The 20,229-nt window shown below is 45.6% G+C and overlaps 1 pseudogene; it reads left to right on the forward strand.

The window, feature by feature from the left end:
• Positions 1–9,636: 9,636 nt before the first annotated feature.
• LOC125511822 (small nucleolar RNA Z247) lies at positions 9,637–9,775 on the forward strand (annotated as a pseudogene).
• Positions 9,776–20,229: the final 10,454 nt, after the last annotated feature.

A 20,229-nucleotide genomic window follows, 5' to 3' on the forward strand; every position in this document is an offset into this window, starting at 1 on the left:
CGCGTACACAATCAGGAGATGATTCTACATGGAGAGTATGATAGCGGGGACCCACCAAGGTCATGGCAGTACGCAAGCAAGTGCCTCCTTATTTCAAGCCAATAAAAAATGGCTCCTCCTAATGGATTTCTGACATCTGGGTCACATGCCATTGTCAACATAGTCAATAAACGAGAGAATTTCCCAACGAGCGGCTGACACCAGGTACCCAGTAGCTCACCCAGTTATTTTTGTTTTGGGTTAATTTGATAAATGTCACTCCAAATCTGGTGATTTCGAGAAATGCCACTGCAATTTCCATACTTTGAAAAATGCCATGTCATGCCATTTCCAGTGGCATTTTTCGAAGTCTGGAGTGGCGTTTTTCAAAGTTTGCAAATTGCAGTAGCGTTTTTCAAAATTTGCAAAAATTCCAGTGGCATTTTTCAAAGTTTGAAAATTGCAGTGGCATTTTTATGAATCGCCATAATTGGAGTGGCATTTATCTAATTTGTTTTTGAGACGGAAGCAGGGTGTCAACTGGGCTGTGCGGGGCAATCTCGCCTGTCTAGACAACCTTTTCTTTTATGTTTACCAAAGACCAGCCCAGTAGTTTTTTTGTTCTTTCTAAAAATGGATAGCCCAGTTTTTTTGTGATTTGTCAATTAAGTCGCTTTGTCGGGCCTGTTGGGCTGCAAACTTTCAAGACGAGGAGAGCTTCATTCGGCTGGCCGAGAAAACGGCCTATCAGTAATGAGAAATGGGTTGTACATTTTTTAAACACATCAAACCGGCAATTAGTTTCAAATTTCTTTTTTTATTTCGAGATTTTAAATTGCATTGACTTTTATGCGTGGACAATTTGTTAGATTTTATATTGATATATATTTATTTTTAAAATCAGTCAGAATGTGACTCGAAATTTCTAGATTAAAAACAGTTCGGACCGCACCGAAATATGCAAAATTTCGTATAATTTTTTAACCGTGGCCATAATATGGGCTGTAATGCTAACAAAAAGAATATGGGCTCCAAAAAACCTTAAGAATTAGCAAATGGGCTGTAAATTATTAGAAATAATGGCAGATGGGTTGTATACTATTTCCCACAGATTTGAGGCTTTCCTAAAAAAAAGTTTGACGCACAAGCAGTGACTGTTGGATGTCCATCCAACGGCCGTCGTGCTTCTTCAATCTCTGCTCTTCCTACTCCATCCGCTCAAACAAGCACCGGCGGGACTGCCTGCTCCCTCCTCCCATGGCCGGCTGTGCTGTCACGCAGGCCTCACCGCTCCACCGTACTCCCATCGCTGGACTAACCATCCCTCTACTCACCCACACCTGCTGTTATTCTCCGGCAACGGCAGCCGAACCAGTCAACCATCATACTCCCCACCGCGTGGGCAGCCACTGCCGTGTCTTCCCCGGCTCCGTGTCGTTCCCTTTGTAGGCCTCACCGATATCCACTGCCCTGGTGCTCTCGGCGCGGCATGGTCAACGTGGTCAACGAACGACATCCATCGGAAGTGGATTGTACATGGAGAGGCTGATAGCTGGGTCCACGGCCGCACACAAGGAAATGCCTCCTTATTACGCGCAAAATAATGATTCCTCCACCTGACATCTGGGCCCACCGGAAGGGCCTCTGTATTTTGCGAAAAATATGTTCCCCCCGCTGACAGCTCGGACCCACCAGCTATATATGTCTTCGCACGCAAGGAAGTGCCTCCTTATTGCGCACAAGAAAAATGAATACTCCCCCTACTAGCTGGGACCCAGCATAGTGGGAGGCTGCCTTGTGGGCCTACTAAGTTGATGGGGACGGAGGGCTTTGTCAACTTAGTCAATATGAACGATTCTAGCTCCAGTGATCGTACGATGTCCATCCAACGGTTGTAGTGCTTCTTCAACCTCTGGTCTTCTTGCTCTAGCCGCCCAGAGAAGCACCGGTCTTGCCGCCTGCTCCTGTCTCCTGTGGCCGGTTGTGCTACCACAGAGGCCTCACCGCCCCCTACTACTCCCACCGCTGGCCAGGCCCTGCGGCAACGGCAGCCTCACACCGCAGCTGAACCAGTGAACCCTCGTACTCCTCTCCGTGTGGCCTTCCACTGTCGCGTCTTCCCCGGCTCTGCGTTGTCCCCTTCCTAGGCCTCACCGTCGTCCACCGCCCTGGTGCTCTCGGCGCGGCGTGGTCAATGTGGTTAAGGAACGACTTCCATCGGAAGAGTACTGTACGTGGAGAGGCTGACAGCTGGGTCCACGGCCGCAACAAGGAAGTGCCTCCTTATTACGCGCAAAATAATGATTCATCCACCTGACAACAAGGGCCCACCGGACAAGCCACCGTATTTCGCAAAAAAAATTCTCCCCTGACTGCTAGGACCCACCAGCTACATCTTCGCACGCAAGGAAGTGCCTGACAGTCGGAACCCACCTGGTCAAAGCGTACGTAGCGTTGTCATTCTGGTCATGGACGTGTACATACATACGATCAGTCTGTCTATACGCTGCAGCGATGAACCGTGGCCATGCAAGGAAGGGCACATGTCGTAGTAAAGGCGTGCATGTGTCGTAGTAGAGGCGCGCATGTAGCATGTACACGTACGTACAGCGGCCAGGGTGCAAGAAAGAAAATACGGCCACATACATACATACGATCATGGTCTCGAATGACTACTCGCGCATACGTACGACCAGGGCTCGTGTACATGGATGTGGCTGGGTCGGAATGGAGAAACTGTGTCATCGTCGTGTTCATGGGGAGCCAACCGGCTGGGTCGGAATGGAATGCGTCGTCGTGTTCACCGAGAGCCAACCATCTTGGACGGAATAGCCGATGGAAACGAGGTCTGGCGTACCATGGAACGGAGGAAACGGCCTTGTGTTCGACTGGCCACGGTGGAAACGGGATCCTGTTCATCGGGAGCGGTCAGGCATACCGCAAAATGGAGGAAACGGACCTCCTATGGTCGAAACGGGGTCCTATTGACCGGGAGGGGTGTGGCGTACCGCAAAACAGAGGAAACGGACATGTGTTGGAGCGCTACGGTCGAAACGGGGGTCCTGTTCATCAGGAGGGGTGTGGCGTACCGCAAAACGGGACTCCATAGGATACTGTTCATCCCCACTATTGACCTCATCCAGCCTCCATGGGCTACTGTTCATCCACCATAGACCTCCTCCAGCCTCCACCTGTGACTGTTCATCCACGGGGTCCTGTTCATCCAGCCTCCACCGCACGCTCCTCCACCGGCTACTGTTTAACTAGCCCTCTCCACGGGGTCCAGTTCAACCACCCCTCCACGGGCTACTGTTCAACCAGCCCTCCACCGGCTACTGGTCAACCAGCCCTCCACGGGGTCGTCCTATTCATCCAGCCCTCCACGGGGTCCTATTCATCCACCCCTCTACCGGCTCGATCGACCGGGATATTGTTCACCCAGCGGCAACGGCCTCTACTACCACGGGTTCATGTTCATCCAACCCCCCACCGGGAACTGTTCATCCAAACCCCCCAACAACGCTAACTGTTCATCCAGAGGCAGCATCGATCGGCTTCAGTTAGCAGCAGTAGCGAAGGAATCACTCGGGTTCAGTTAACAGCAAGGGATCGATCGATCGCTCGGGTTGAGTAACGCATAGCCTGCAGTGCAATCGCTCGGGTTCAGTTAGATCCCAACGCCCTGCTCGGGTTCAGTTAGAGCCCAACGCCTCGCGCACACGTGTGTACGTATGAGAGAAACGCACATCGGTCGGCCCCCGACCACCCACCGTAACCGGGAACTCCCCGATATTTTCCTCGCCCTCGCTTCTACCATGGTTTTTTCCGTCATGGAGGGCCCAAAGAATCTCATGCAGCTACGTCTCCGGCCTGCCCAGGACGAAAATCCCATTTTTATCATGATTTTTTGTGATAGAAGTAGGACCCCACCACATCTATGATGATACCGGGTTTTGTCACAATTAACGTCATAGAAGTGTCATAAGTATGACAGAAAAAAAATCGTTCGGCCCAAAATGTCATGAATGTGTCTTTATTTGTAGTGATGATATTATATTATCTGTTTTGGATGTTTAATGGGCTTTAATATGCTCTTTTATATTATTTTTGGGACTAACCTATTAACCGGAGGCCCAGAGCCAATTTCTGGTTTTTTCCTATTTTAGAGTTTCGCAGAAAAGGAATACCAAATGGAATCCAAACGGAATGAAACCTTTGCGATGATCTTTCTTGGACCGAAAGCAAACCAGAAGACTTGGAGTTGAAGTCTGGAATGCCACGAGACGGCCACAAGGCAGGAGGGCGCGCCCCCCACCCTCGTGGGCCCCTCGTAGCTCCACCGACGTACTTCTTCCACCTATATATACTCTTATACCCTAGATCGGTCGCAGAGAGCCATGAAACCACTTTTCCACCGCCGCAACCTTCTGTACCCGTGAGATCCCATCTTGGGGCCTTTTTCGGCGATCTGCCGGAGGGGGAATCGATCACGGAGGGCTTCTACATCAACACCATAGCCTCTCCGATGAAGCGTGAGTAGTTTACCACAGACCTTTGGGTCCATAATTATTAGCTAGATGGCTTCTTCTCTCTCTTTGATTCTCGATACAAAGTTCTCCTCGATATTCTTGGTGATCTATTTGATGTAATACTCTTTTGCGGTGTGTTTGCCGAGATCTGATGAATTGTGGGTTTATGAACAAGATTATCTATAAATATTATTTGGTTCTTCTCTGAATTCTTATATGCATGACTTGATATCTTTGCAAGTCTCTTCGAATTATCAATTTAGTTTGTCCTACTAGATTGATCTTTCTTGCAATGGGAGAACTGCTTAGCTTTGGGTTCAATCTTGTGGTGTCCTTTCCCAGTGATAGTAGGGGAAGCAAAGCACATATTGCATTGTTGCCATCGAGGATAAAAATATGGGTTATATCATATTGCTTGAGTCTATCCCTCTACATCATGTCATCTTGCTTAAAGCGTTACTCTTTTCTTATGAACTTATTACTCTAGATGCATGCTGGATAGCGGTCGATGTGTGGAGTAATAGTAGTAGATGCAGAATTGTTTCGATCTACTTGACACGGACGTGATGCCTCTATTCATGATCATTGCCTATATATTCTCATAACTATGCGCTTTTCTATCAATTGATCGGTGGTAATTTGTTCACCCACCGTAATACATGCTATCTTGAGAGAAGCCACTAGTGAAACCTATGGCCCCCGTGTCTCTTTCTTATTATATTGCATCTCTTTTATTTACATCACATCTCATTTACTATTTTGCAATCTTTAATTTCCAATCTATACAGCAAAAATACCAAAAATATTTACTTTACTATCTTTATTAGATCTCACTTTTGTGAGTGACCGTGAAGGGATTGACAACCCCTTTATCGCGTTGGTTGCAAAGTTCTTGATTGTTTGTGCAGGTACTAGGTGACTTGTAAGTTGTCTCCTACTGGATCGATACCTTGGTTCTCAAAAACTAAGGGAAATACTTACGCTACTTTGCTGGATCACCCTTTCCTCTTCAAGGGAAAACCAACGCATGCTCAAGAGGTAGAAATTGCATGCTTGAAGCTTGTCATCCATTGTGAAGACGTGTCGATGAGAGGCTCACCCATAGTGGAGTATGGGAGCAATCTACTAGTCTTCATCGAGCCAGCATAATCGAGAAAGGTGGTCCATCTTGAGGAGGACAAGATCTTCATCATGTAGCTCAAGTGGACTATGCGCAACCCAAAGGTATGTCCTTGATAGGTTTTATATTTTACCGGTCTCATGGTGTTAGTTGGGAGACCGTGCGATATGATCGATAGTCGTACTATCAAGGGGGCTCTCAACTAAGTATCTTGATCGTATCGTTCGTACAGAGCTCAAACCATTGCTTCCTTGTATCATCTTTCTTTGTTCTTGTTTGGTTTTTCTCTTGTGAGTTTTTGGAGCTTGTGGTCATCTTCACGACAAACTCAAACTCATCGAAAATGGAGTTCACATGCATCATCTTTGAGTTTATCAATGTTGGTGAGTTTGTCGGTTCATACTTGGGGAAGGTCCTATTCCTATCCTATTGGCATTTATTCTCCATTGCTAGTTCTTAGTATCCGCTGTTGGATAGTACTTGTCGTCTTCTATCCAACATGCTTGAGTTTGCTGATTTCGGAGTCCATTTACAGTAGTTATAGCAGTTTCAGTATTGGAGCATTCTTATGTTTTGCTTGGTTAGTTTTTTTAGCTTTAAGTGGTAGTAGAGAGAAAGTAGAGAGGTAGTACTACTCTAAGCGGTAGTAGGGCATAGTACCTCTTATGCGGTACTTTCGATTCCTTCTATCGCGACCACTTCCGCTTATTTTTGTGCTTCTATTGCCCAGTCTACTTGAGCGGTAGTAGAGCGGTAGTACCTCTTATAAGCGGTAGTACCACTTATAAGAGGTAGTACCTCTCTAGCAGAACTATTGCTCTTGTATTTCCGTCTCGATGGGTTGCATTGACCATGCTAAGCGGTAGTACCTCTCCCCAAGCGGTAGTACCGCTTGTGCACGTCTAGTGCACATAACGATTTGATTTGGGGGGACCTATTTAAGGGGGTCTTCTCCCCCAATGTTATTATCCTTTGAGCTCGTGTCTGCCCCCCATTGTTGACCTTCTTTGAGCTTGCTATCTCTCAATCCATCTAATGATTATTGCTAATTTTCGAGGGAAAAGAGAGAGGAGATCTAGATCCGCATTTTCACCAATCACTTTCTCCTCTATGTGAGGGGAACCCCTTGGATCTAGATATTGGAGTTCTTTGTGTTCTCTTATTCGTTCTTCCTCTCATATTCCTCCCTAGCATTAGTTACTTTGGTGGGATTTGAGAGAGGACTTGGGCACTCTGTGTGCCCTTGCCATTGCATTTGGTGCATAGGTTTGGGTTCTCCACGGTGATACATGGAAGTGAAGTTTGAGTAGCTTATTACTCTTGGGTACTTGGTACCCTAGAGCTTGTTCCTCTTGGGTTCTTGGGCACCCTAGATGGTTGGTGATATTGCAGAGCTCACATTGTGGTGTAAATCTCTGGGCAAGCGTTGGGGTCTCCAATTAAGTTGTGGAGATTTCCCCAAGCAATTTGTATGGGTGTCGGTAACCGCCCCCCAAGGGTTGCCAATTGTACGGGTTAGGTGACCTCCCTCGAGGGTCGCTTAGTGGAATCATGACATCTTGCATTGTGCGAGGGCGTGAGGAGATTACAGTGGCCCTAGTGGCTTTTGGGGGAGGATTGTGCCTCCACACCGCTCCAAGCGGAGATTAGCATCTGCAAGGGTGTGAACTTCGGGATACATTGTCCTCTCCGTGTGCCTCAATTATCTCTACCCGAGCCCTTTACTTATGCATTTTACATTGTGATAACCATTGTATTTCATGATAGATATCTTGTTATCACTTAGTTGTTTATCTTGCTTAGCATAAGTTGTTGGTGCACATAGGTGACCCTAGTTGTTTTGGGTTTTGTGCTTGACAAATCAAATGCTAGTTTTATTCTGCATTTATTCAAGCTTAAACTGTAATTATTTCAAAGCCCTATTCACCTCCCCCCCATTAGGCGACATCCACGATCTTTCAGCCTCCTTCTTCCTCGTCTAGCTTCCATCTCCACCACCATTTCTGCCATGTTTTCCTCCACCTAGAACATCTCCTCCAGCCTAAACAACACCACCTCTGAGCCTCTCAATCGACCAACTATATCCTATGGAGAGCTTAGGCTGCTCTCATATCATGGGGACGGGACTTTTTGGCTATCTCGACAAAACAATCCCTGGACCCTCCGCCACCATAGTCTCAAAGAACTCTGAAGGGAAGGACCAGGAGGTTCCTAACCCCGCCTATAGCCCTAGTTGATCCAGGATCAACAACTCATGGCCTACTGATATGTCCACTTTGCATCATGTTTTCCTACTATTATTTATAATGTTTTTATACATAATAATGATTTAGGGAGTAATTTTAATGCCTTTTCTCTCATAATATGCAAGGTTTACACAAAGAGGGAGAATGCCGACAGCTGGAATTCTGGACCTGAGAAAGCTATGTCAGAGATACCTATTCTGCACTTCTCCAAATGAGCAGAAATTTTACAGAGAAATATTTTGTAATATATAAAAAAATACTAGAGCAAATAACTACCAGAGGGGGGCCACCTGGTGCCCACAAGACACCAGGGCGCGCCAGGCCCTCCAGGGGCGCCCTGGTGGGTTGTGGGCAGCCCAGCCCACCTCTAGTGCCCATCTTCTGGTACATAAGGTCTTTTGACCTATAAAAATAAGGGGATGGTTTTCAGGGTGGAGCGCCGCTGTCTCGAGGCGGAACTTGGGCAGGAGCACTTTTGCCCTCTGACGAAGCGATTCTGCTAGGGGAACTTCCCTCCCAAAGGGGGAAATCGAAGCCATTGTCATCACCAACAACCCTCTCATCCTTGGGAGGCCAATCTTCATCAACATGTTCAACAACACCATCTCATCTCAAACCCTAATTCATCTCTTGTGTTCAATCTTTGTACCGGAACCTCAGAATTGTACCTGTGGGTGACTAGTAGTGTTAATTATAGCTTGTAGTTGATTACTATATGGTTTATTTGGTGGAATATTATATGTTCAGATCCATTATTCTATTTAATACCCCTCTGATCTTGAGCATGAATATCATTTGTGAGTAGTTACTTTTGTTCTTGAGGTCACGGGAGAAGCCATGTTGCAACTAATCATGTGAATTTGACATGTGTTTGATACTTGGATGATATGTATGTTGTGATTCCCTTAGTGGTGTCATGTGAACATCGACTACATGTCACTTCACCATCTTTGGCCTAAGGGAATGCATTGTGGAGTAGTTATTAGATGATGTGTTGCTAGAGTGACAGAAGCTTAAAGCATAGTTTATGTGCTACTTCGCAAGGGACTGATTTGGATCCATATGTTTAATGCTATGGTTAGATTTTATCTTAATACTTTTCTCATAGTTGCGGATGCTTGCGAGGGGGTTAATCATAAGTGGGAGTTTTGTTCAAGTAAGAACGACACCCAAGCACCGGTCCACCCACATATCAAATTATCAAAGTAGCGAACGCGAACCAAACCGACATGATGAAAGTGACCAGATGAAATACCTGTATGCCCTCAAGAACATTTTGCTTATTATAAGAGGGCGTTTTGGCCTTTCCTTTGCCACAAAAGGATTGGTATACCTTGCTGAACTTTATTTACTATTATCGTTACTTGCTTGTTGCAAATTATCTTGCTATCAAACAACCTATTACGGACAATTTCAGTGCTTGTAGAAATTACCTTGCTGAAAACCGCTTATCATTTCCTTCTGCTCCTCGTTGGGTTCGACAATCTTACTTATAGAAAGGACTATGATTGATCCCGTATACTTGTGGGTCATGCCCTACCTACTTAATAATCTTTCTATGGAAGTCCTGGTCCATGTTGCGTCACTTGAAAACTCCCACCAAATCAGGGCTGCCCTTGCCAATATGTTCACGGCCCAGTTGTGATCCCGAGCCAACAATTGTCGTACAACCCTTTCCAACGCCCAAAAAGTCATGCAATCAGTTGCCGCTTTCTTCGGTCAAATGTGATCGCTCGCAGATGAGCTTGGTGTGGTTGTAAAACCCATCGGTGAGGATGAGTTGATCTCGTTCATTATTGTTGGTCTTGATATGGACTATCAGCCCCTTATTTCGAGCCTTGATGTGCGCATAGAATCTCTTTCCATAGATGACCTCTTTGGCATGGTAGCCGACTTCGATCAACGAGTAGAGATGTTTCATGGATCGAGCGCAGGGGCTTCTATTGGGAAACGTTGCATGGAAAACAAAAAGTTTCTATGCACACGCAAGATCTATCCATGGAGATGCATAACAATGAGGAGGAGAGAGTGTCTATGTACCCTCGCAGACCGTAAGCGGAAGCGTTTGACAACGTGGTTGATGTAGTCGAATTTTCTTCGCGATCCACCCGATCGAGTATCGAACGTACAACACCTCCGTGTTAAGCACATGTTCAGCTTGATGACGTCCGCGCCTTCTTGATCCAGCAAGACGGCGAGGTAGTGGATGAGTTCTGGCAGCACGACAGCATGGTGACAGTGATGGTGAAGTTATCTCCACAGGGCTTCTTGTCACATCCCTAGTTCTGGTAATGCTTAGTGCTAGCATCTTGTGTTGCATCATGTTTAAGTTTTAATTAAACTTGAAATGGAGAATGACCAAACCCTAGCACCAAATGAATTCAAATAGGCTCAAATAAAATCATTTTCAATAAACCCAAAATGCCCTTTGAAAATGTTCATGATTTCTGATAAAGGTGAAAACCTCTGCCAAAAATGATGAACATATTTCTAGGTCATTCCTGGATTTTAGAATTATATCATATTGTATTTGATGGCCATTTAAACATTATAAATAATTTAAATGTTCAAATAATGTTGGAACTATTTGTGGGCCACTGAAATAATTCAGAAAGTGCTCATGAATATTTTTAGCATTTATAAAATTGATTTGGTTTTTAAAACTGGATCAAAAACAAACTGCAATTAGAAAACAGAAACAAAAATAGAAAAGGGTTAGAAACTCACCTGGCTTACCTGTCCAGCCCAGCCAGCCTGGCACTGTGCCGGCCCAGTCCACTGGCCAGCGCCAGTCATCCTCAACCTTGTGCCAGTGGGCACGAGGGCGTGTGCCCATGGTGCGCTAGCACGCGCGTGATACGTCTCCAACGTATCTATAATTTTTGATTGTTCCATGCTATTATATTATCTTTTTTGGATGTTTAATGGGCTTTAATATGCTCTTTTATATTATTTTCGGGACTAACCTATTAACCGGAGGCCCAGTGCCAGTTTCTGTTTTTTTGCCTATTTTAGAGTTTCCCAGAAAAGGAATACCAAACGGAGTCCAAACAGAATGAAACCTTCGCGATGATCTTTCTTGGACCGAAAGCAATCCAGAAGACTTGGAGTCGATGTCTGGAACTCCACGAGGCAGCCATGAGGTAGGAGGGCACGCCTAGGGGGTAGGCGCGCCCCCACCCTCATGGGCCCCTCGTAGCTCCACCGACGTACTTCTTCCGCCTATATATACTCTTATACCCTAGATCGATCACAGAGAGCCATGAAACCACTTTTCCACCGCCGCACCCTTTTGTACCCGTGAGGTCCCATCTTGGGGCCTTTTCCGGCGATCTCCCGGAGGGGGAATCGATCATAGAGAGCTTCTACATCAACACCATAGCCTCTCCGATGAAGCATGAGTAGTTTACCACAGACCTTCGGGTCCATAGTTATTAGCTAGATGGCTTCTTCTCTCTCTTTGATTCTTAATACAAAGTTCTCCTCGATGTAATACTATTTTGCGGAGTGTTTGCCGAGATCCGATGAATTGTGGGTTTATGAACAAGATTATCTATGAATATCATTTGGTTCTTCTCTGAATTCTTATATGCATTATTTTATATCTTTGCAAGTCTCTTCGAATTATCGGTTTAGTTTGGCCTACTAGATTGATCTTTCTTGCAATGGGAGAAGTGATTCGCTTTGGGTTCAATCTTGCGGTGTCCTTTCCCAGTGACAGTAGGGGCAGCAAGGCACGTATTGTATTGTTGCCATCAAGGATAAAAAGATGGGGTTTATATCATATTGCTTGTGTTTATCCCTCTACATCATGTCGTCTTGCTTAAAGCGTTACTCTGTTCTTATGAACTTAATACTCTAGATGCATGCTGGATAGCGGTCGATGTGTGGAGTAATAGTAGTAGATGCAGAATCATTTTGATCTAGTTGACAAGGACGTGATGCCTATATTCATGATCATTGCCTTAGATATCTTCATAACTATGTGCTTTTCTATCAATTGCTTGGCAGTAATTTGTTCACCCACCGTAATACATGCTATCTTGAGAGAAGCCACTAGTGAAACCTATGGCTCCCGGGTCTCTTTCTTATTATATTGCATCTCTTTTATTTACATCGCATCTCGTTTACTATTTTGCAATATTTAATTTCCAATCTATTCAACAAAAATACCAAAAATATTTACTTTACTATCTGTAGTAGATCTCACTTTTGCGAGTGACCGTGAACGGATTGACAACCCCTTTATCGTGTTGGTTGCAAGGTTCTTGATTGTTTGTGACGGTACTAGGTGACTTGTGCGTTGTCTCCTACTGGATTGATACCTTGGTTCTCAAAAACTGAGGGAAATACTTATGCTACTTTCATGCATGACCCTTTCCTCTTCAAGGAAAAACCAACGCATGCTCAAGAGGTAGCAGCGCGCAGCCACCGAAGGCCACCTCCTACTTCTGTCGACGCCCTGGACGACTCTAGACAACGCCATGCACCCCCCGGCCTCTCTTTCCCTCACCTGTGGCCTCTCCCCTCCCCTGGCTCTCGCTCTCTCTCATCGGCCGAGCGGCACCGTTGTGGCCGTTGAGGACGCCCCGGCCAGATCTCCTTGCCGATGGAACCCCAAAGGTTAAGAAATGACAACTTAGATTCCTTTCCAAAACATAGTTCATGCGGTGTCATCTCAACGGATTTAGACGGTGCCCTATTTAAAAAATTATTATTACATGTGGTGTCGTCTCAACGGATTTAGACGGTGCCCTATTTAAAAAAATTCTTATTACATGCGGTGTCGTCTCAATGGATTTAGAATGTGCCCTATTACATGCGGTGTCATCTCAATATGTAAGGAACTTCACCAAAGTCTTTCATTAAAAAATTCTTATTCAAGTATCCTTTTATGTTATCCAAAACTACTATATCATTTCCAATCAACAATTTGTCATCCACATGTAATATCAGAAATGCTACAGAGCTCCCACTCGCTTTCTTGTAAATACAAGCTTCACTGTAAGTCTGTATAAAACCATATGCTTTGATCACCTCATCAAAGTGTATATTCCAACTCCGAGATGCTTGCACCAGTCCATAGATGGATCGCTGGAGCCTGCATACTTTGTTAGCACCTTTAGGATCAACAAAACCTTTTGTTTGCATCATATACAACTCTTCTTTAAGATATCCATTAAGGAATGCAGTTTTGACATCCATTTGACAGATTTCATAATCATAAAATGCCGTAATTGCTAACATGATTCGGACGAACTTAAGCATCGATATGGGTGAGAAAGTCTCATCGTAGTCAACCCCTTGAACTTGTTGAAAACCTTTTGCGACAAATCGAGCTTTGTAGATAGTAATATTACCGTCAGCGTCAGTCTTCTTCTTGAAGATCCATTTGTTCTCTATGGCTTGCCGATCATCGGGCAAGTCCACCAAAGTATAGACTTTGTTCTCATACATGGATCCTATCTCAGAATTCATGGCCTCAAGCCATCTGTCGGAATCTGGGCTCATCGTAGCTTCTTCATAGTTCATAGGTTCACCTTGGTCTAATAACATGACTTCTAGGACAGGATTACCGTACCACTCTGGTGCGGAACGTGTTCTGGTTGATCTATGAAGTTTGGTACTAACTTGATCCGAAGTTTCATGATCATCATCATTAGCTTCCTCTCTAGTTGGTGTAGGCATCACGGGAACGGTTTTCTCTGATATGCTACTTTCCAATTCGAGAGGAGGTACAATTACTTCATCAAATTCTACTTTCCTCCCACTCACTTCTTTTGAGAGAAACTCCTTCTCTAGAAAGGATCCATTCTTAGCAACAAAGATCTCGCCTTCGGATTTGTGGAAGAATGTGTACCCAATTTTTTCCTTAGGGTATCCTATGAAGACGCACTTCTCCGATTTGGGTTCGAGCTTATCAGGCTGAAGCCATTTGACATAAGTGTCGCAACCCCAAACTTTAAGAAATGATAACTTAGGTTTGTTTCCAAACCACAGTTCATGTGGTGTCGTCTCAACGGATTTAGACGGTGCCCTATTAAAAAAATTCTTATTACATGTGGTGTCATCTCAACGGATTTAGACGGTGCCCTATTACATAAGGTGTCGTCTCAATATGTAAGCAACTTCACCAAGGTCTTTCATTAAAAAATTCTTATTCGAGTATCCTTTTATGCTATCCAAAACTTCTATATCATTTCCAATCAACAATATGTTATCCACATGTAATATCAGAAATGCTACAGAACTCCCACTCGCTTTCTTGTAAATACAGGCTTCACCGTAAGTCTGTATAAAACCATATGCTTTGATCACCTCATCAAAGTGTATATTCTAACTCCGGGATGCTTGCACTAGTCCATAGATGGATCATTGGAGCCTGCATACTTTGTTAGCACCTTTAGGATCGACAAAACCTTCTGTTTGCATCATATACAACTCTTCTTTAAGATATCCATTAAGGAATGCAGTTTTGACGTCCATTTGCCAGATTTCATAATCATAAAATGCGGCAATTGCTAAGATGATTCGGATGGACTTAAGCATCACTATGGGTGAGAAAGTCTCATCATAGTCAACCCCTTGAAATTATTGAAAACCTTTTGCGATAAATCGAGCTTTGTAGATAGTAACCTTACCGCGGGCGTCAGTCTTCTCCTTGAAGATCCATTTATTCTCTATGGCTTGCCGATCATCGGCCAAGTCCACCAAAGTCCACACTTTGTTCTCATACATGGATCCTATCTCAGAATTCATGGCCTCAAGCCATCTATCGGAATCTGGGCTCATCATAGCTTCTTCATAGTCCATAGGTTCGCGTTGGTCTAATAACATGACTTCTAGGACAGGATTACCGTACCACTCTGGTGCGTAACGTGTTCTGGTTGACCTACGAAGTTCAGTACTAACTTGATCCGAAGTTTCATGATCAGCATCATTAGCTTCCTCTCTAGTTGGTGCAGGCATCACGGGAACGGTTTTCTCTGATATGCTACTTTCCAATTCGAGAGGAGGTACAATTACCTCATCAAGTTCTACTTTCCTCCCACTCACTTCTTTCGAGAGAAACTCCTTCTCTAGAAAGGATCCATTCTTAGCAACAAAGATCTTGCCTTCGGATTATGGTAGAATCTGTACCCAATTGTTTCCTTAGGGTATCCTATGAAGACGCACTTCTCCGATTTGGGTTCGAGCTTATCAGGCTGAAGCCATTTGACATAAGTGTCGCAACCCCAAACTTTAAGAAATGACAATTTAGGTTTCTTTCCAAACCACAGTTCATGATGTGTCCTCTCAACGGATTTAGACGGTGCCCTATTTAACGTGAATGCAGTTGTATCTAATGCATAAACCCAAAACGATAGAGGTAAATCGGTAAGAGACATCATAGATCGCACCATATCTAATAAAGTATGGTTACGTCATTCAGACACACCATTACACTGTGGTGTTCCAGGTGGCGTGAGTTGTGAAACTATTCCACATTGTTTTAAATGAAGGCTAAACTCGTAACTTAAATATTCGCCTCCGTGATCAAATCATAGAAACTTTATTTTCTTGTTACGATGATTCTCCACTTCACTCTGAAATTCGTTGAACTTTTCAAATATGTGTGTTTCATTAAGTAGATATACCCATACCTACTCAAATCATCTGTGAAGGTGAGAAAATAATGATACATGCCGCGTGCTTCAACACTCATCGACCGCATACATCGGTATGTATTATTTCCAATAAGTCATTAGCTCGCTCCATTGTTCTGGAGAACAGAGTTCTAGTCATCTTGCCCATGAGGCATGGTTCACAAATATCAAATGATTCATAATCAAGTGATTCCAAAAGTCCATCCACATGGAGTTTCTTCATGCGCTTTACACCAATATGACCTAAACGGCAGTGCCACAAGTATGTTGCACTGTCATTATCAACTTTGTATCTTTTGGCATCAATATTATGAATATGTGTATCACTACGATTGAGATTCAATAAACCATTTACATTGGGTGTATGACCATAGAAGGTTTTATTCATGTAGGCAGAACAACAATCATTCTCTGACTTAAATAAATAACCGTATTGCAATAAACACGGTCTATTCTTGTTCATGCTCAACGCAAACACCAAATAACATTTATTTAGGCTCAACACTAATCCTAAACATAGAGGGAGTGTACGATGGTGATCGTATCAACACTGGAATCGCTTCCAACACACATCGTCACCTCGCCCTTAACTAGTCTCTGTTTATTCTGCAACTCCTGTTTCGAGTTACTAATCTTAGCAATTGAACCAGTATCAAATACCAAGGGGCTATACGAACACTAGTAAGGTACACATCAATAACATGTATATCAAATATACCTTTGTTCACTTTGCCATCCTTCTTATCCGCAAGGTATTTGGGGCATTTCCGCTTCTAGTGACCATTCCCATTGAAGTAGAAGCAATCAGTTGCAGGCTTAGGTCCAGCTTTGGGCTTCCTCACGGGAGTGGCAACTTGCTTGCCATTCTTCTTGAAGTTATCTTTCTTTCCCTTTGCCCTTTTTCTTGAAACTAGTGGTATTGTTAAGTGAGAGAGTCCTGGATTAGGGGTCTCCGGACAGTCGGACTATCTCCATTGGCCGGGTTAGACTATGAAGATACAAGATTGAAGACTTTGTCTCGTGTCCGGATGGGACTCTACTTGGCGTGGAAGGCAAGCTAGGCAATACGAATATGGATATTTCCTCCATTGTAACCGACCTTGTGTAACCCTAACCCTCTCCGGTGTCTATATAAACCGAAGGGTTTTAGTCCGTAGGACAACAACAACCATAACATACAATCATACCATAGGCTAGCTTCTAGGGTTTAGCCTCTCTGATCTCGTGGTAGATCTACTCTTGTACTACCCATATCATCGATATTAATCAAGCAGGACATAGGGTTTTACCTCCATCAAGAGGGCCCAAACCTGGGTAAAATATCGTGTCCCCTGCCTCCTGTTACCATCCGGCCTAGTTGCACAGTTCGGGACCCCCTACCCGAGATCCGCCGGTTTTGACACCGACATTGGTGCTTTCATTGAGAGTTCATCTGTGTCGTCGCCGTTAGGCTTGATGGCTCCTTCTATCATCGATAGCGATGCGGTCCAGGGTGAGACTTTTCTCCCCGGACAGATCTTCGTATTCGGTGGCTTTGCACTGCCGGCTAATTCGCTTGGCCATCTGGAGCAGATTGAAAGCTACGCCCCTGGCCATCAGGTCAGATTTGGAAGTTTGAACTACACGGCCAACATCCGTGGAGACTTGATCTTCGACGGATTCGAGCCACAGCCGGGCGCGCCGCACTGTCGCGATGGGTATGACCTAGCTCTGCCGCCGAACAGTACCCAGAGGCCGCGCCCGCATCAGCTCTGACCCTTAGCTCGGAGCAAACTGCACCAATCGAGGACGGGTGGCCAGACACCGCCTCAGGGGCTGCAGTCTCGATGGCGATCGAGCCAAACACAAGCATAATCCTCTGCGCAGCCCGTGACTCCAAGGTGCCGGACTCTTTTCCGGACTCCGAACCATCCGCGCCCCTGCCCATCGAATCCGATTGGGCGCCGATCATGGAATTCACCGCCGCGGATATCTTTCAGTACCCGCCCTTCGGCGACATTCTGAATTCACTAAGGTCTCTCTCTCTTTGTCAGGAGAGCCCTGGCCGGATTATGGCCAACAGGATTGGGATGCGGACGACGAAGAAATTCGACGCCCACCCACCACCCACTTAATAGCCACTGTCGATGACTCAACCGACATGCTCGACTTCGACTCCGAAGACATCGACGGTATGGACGACGATGCAGGAGGCAAAGAGGAACTACCGCCCACAGGGCGCTGGACGTCCACTTCATCATATGACGTATACATGGTGGACACACCAATAGAAGACGACGACGAGGAATGGAAGGACGCACCGAAGGCTTGTTCCCTCGAGAAGCAGTCAAAGCGGCGGCGCAAGCGCCGCCCCAAATCCCACCTCGGCAGAAATAACGATCATACAGACCCAGCGTTGGAGCAGGGCGAACCACTGTCGGACCACGGCAACACGAAGAATCAAACCGAACAAACCAATTCTGTCAAAGATAATAGTCCGGACGACATAACGCCGGACAGGCACCCGGAGCAGCAGAATGCCCATCAAAGGCTTGTTGCCACCACGAGGAGTCTGAAAAAGGAGAAGCAAAGGCTCAAGGCTGCGCAGGACACACTCCAAATCAGATGGAGTAAAGTACTCAACACAGCAGCGAAGTACGGCGACAATTGCCCCATCAAGAGCTACCTAAAGCAGAAGTTGCTACCTGAATTCGATGAGGAGGCCTCAGACACCCCACAACCAAAAATCAAAACAACCACCTGGACGGATAGACAACCTCACGGCCAACATCGAGCGGCAAACAATGCCACTCACAAGCCAATACGCGATCCACGCGAGGGCTCGCATCAAAAGGACGACGCAACCAGATCCATCTATGGACCACGCAAGCGCGTCCCAGCATACGATGTAACACAACAAACATCCGAACAACGCGGTACACCCAGATACAGGGGTGCCGCACACCCCCTATGTTTCACCGACGAGGTGCTGGACCATGAATTTCCAGAGGGATTCAAACCCGTAAACATAGAGGCATACGACAGAACAATAGACCCTGGGGTCTGGATTGAGGATTATATCCTCCATATCCATATGGCTCGAGGAGATGATCTCCACGCCATCAAGTACCTACCCCTCAAGCTCAAAGGGCCAGCTCGTCACTGGCTTAAAAGCCTCCCCGAAAACTCCATTGGAAGTTGGGAAGAGCTCGAAGACGCGTTTCGGGCAAATTTTCAAGGGACTTATGTCCGACCTCCGGACGCGGACGATTTGAGTCATATAACTCAACAGCCCGGAGAGTCAGCCCGAAAACTTTGGAACAGGTTTCTTACTAAAAAGAACCAAATTGTCGATTGTCCGGACACTGAAGCCTTGGCAGCTTTTAAGCATAGCGTCCGTGACGAATGGCTTGCCAGAAACCTCGGCCAAGAAAAGCCGAGAACAATCGCAGCATTAACAAGCCTCATGACCCACTTTAGCGCGGGTGAGGACAGCTGGCTAGCCAGATGCAGCACCAGTGACAACAGTCCATCTGAAGTTAGAGATGGAAATGGAAAATCACGGTGCAAAAGCAATAACAAATGCCGGAATAAAGAAGACAGCATGAAGAGCACGGCAGTAAACGCCGGATTCAAAAGCTCTCGGCCAGGTCAGCAAAAGCCGCCCTCTAAAGGCGCCAGAGACGAACTGTCCAGCCTAAACAAAATTCTAGACCAAATATGTCAGATCCATAGCACCCCTGGTAAACCCGCTAATCATACCCACAGAGAATGTTGGGTGTTCAAGCAGTCCGGCAAGCTCAACGCCGTACACAAGGGGGAGGATACACCAAGCGAAGACGAGCGTGAGCCTCTCAAGCAAGACACTAGGGAACAAAAGAAATTTCCACCAGAAGTCAAAACAGTAAACGTGTTACACGTGATGAAGGGAAGAAACGAAACGGCACTCCTAGAAAAATATGCCGAAGGGCCTATCACCACGGAGTCCTGCCACTGGTCGTCTCAACCGATCACTTTCGACCATCGTGATTACTCAGCAAGTATCCGACGTGCAGGATGGGTTGCCTTGGTATTAGACCCAATAATTGACGGATACCACTTCACACGAGTCCTGATGGACGATGGCAGTAGTCTAAACCTGATATACCAGGATACAATCCACGAAATGGGGATAGACCCAACAAAAATTTGCCATAGCAATACTACCTTTAAAGGAGTAACGCTAGGCCCAGGGGCTCATTGCACGGGCTCCCTGCTACTAAAGGTTATATTCGGCTTCCCCGATATCTTCCGTAGCGAACATTTAACCTTCCACATCGCTCCGTTCCAAAGTGGCTATCAAGCACTACTCGGACGCGAAGCTTTCGCTCAATTTAATGCAATACCGCACTACGCTTCCCTCACACTCAAGATGCCCGGCCCACGTGGCATCATTACAGTAAATGGAAGTATTAAGCGATCTTTGCACACCGAAGAGAGAGCGGCTGCCGGCAGCCGCACACTAAAAACGGCCTCACCAACTAAAGCATTTAGCAGGCCATCAAGACCTTGGACACGGTTAGACGAGTCCGGCATAGCTATATGTAATTCATACCGGATCAATGGTCACACCCCTATTACAAATACAATGGGCTCAACGCGCGCAGACAAGTGGCAATTTTTACTCATCTTGAATTATATATGGTTTCTTTAAAAAACTATATTTTTGCACGACAACTTTTTCACCTAAG

This window comes from Triticum urartu, chromosome 5A (assembly GCF_056163025.1).
Source record: "Triticum urartu cultivar PI428250 chromosome 5A, HENAU_Tu73, whole genome shotgun sequence".
Lineage (NCBI taxonomy): Eukaryota > Viridiplantae > Streptophyta > Magnoliopsida > Poales > Poaceae > Triticum > Triticum urartu.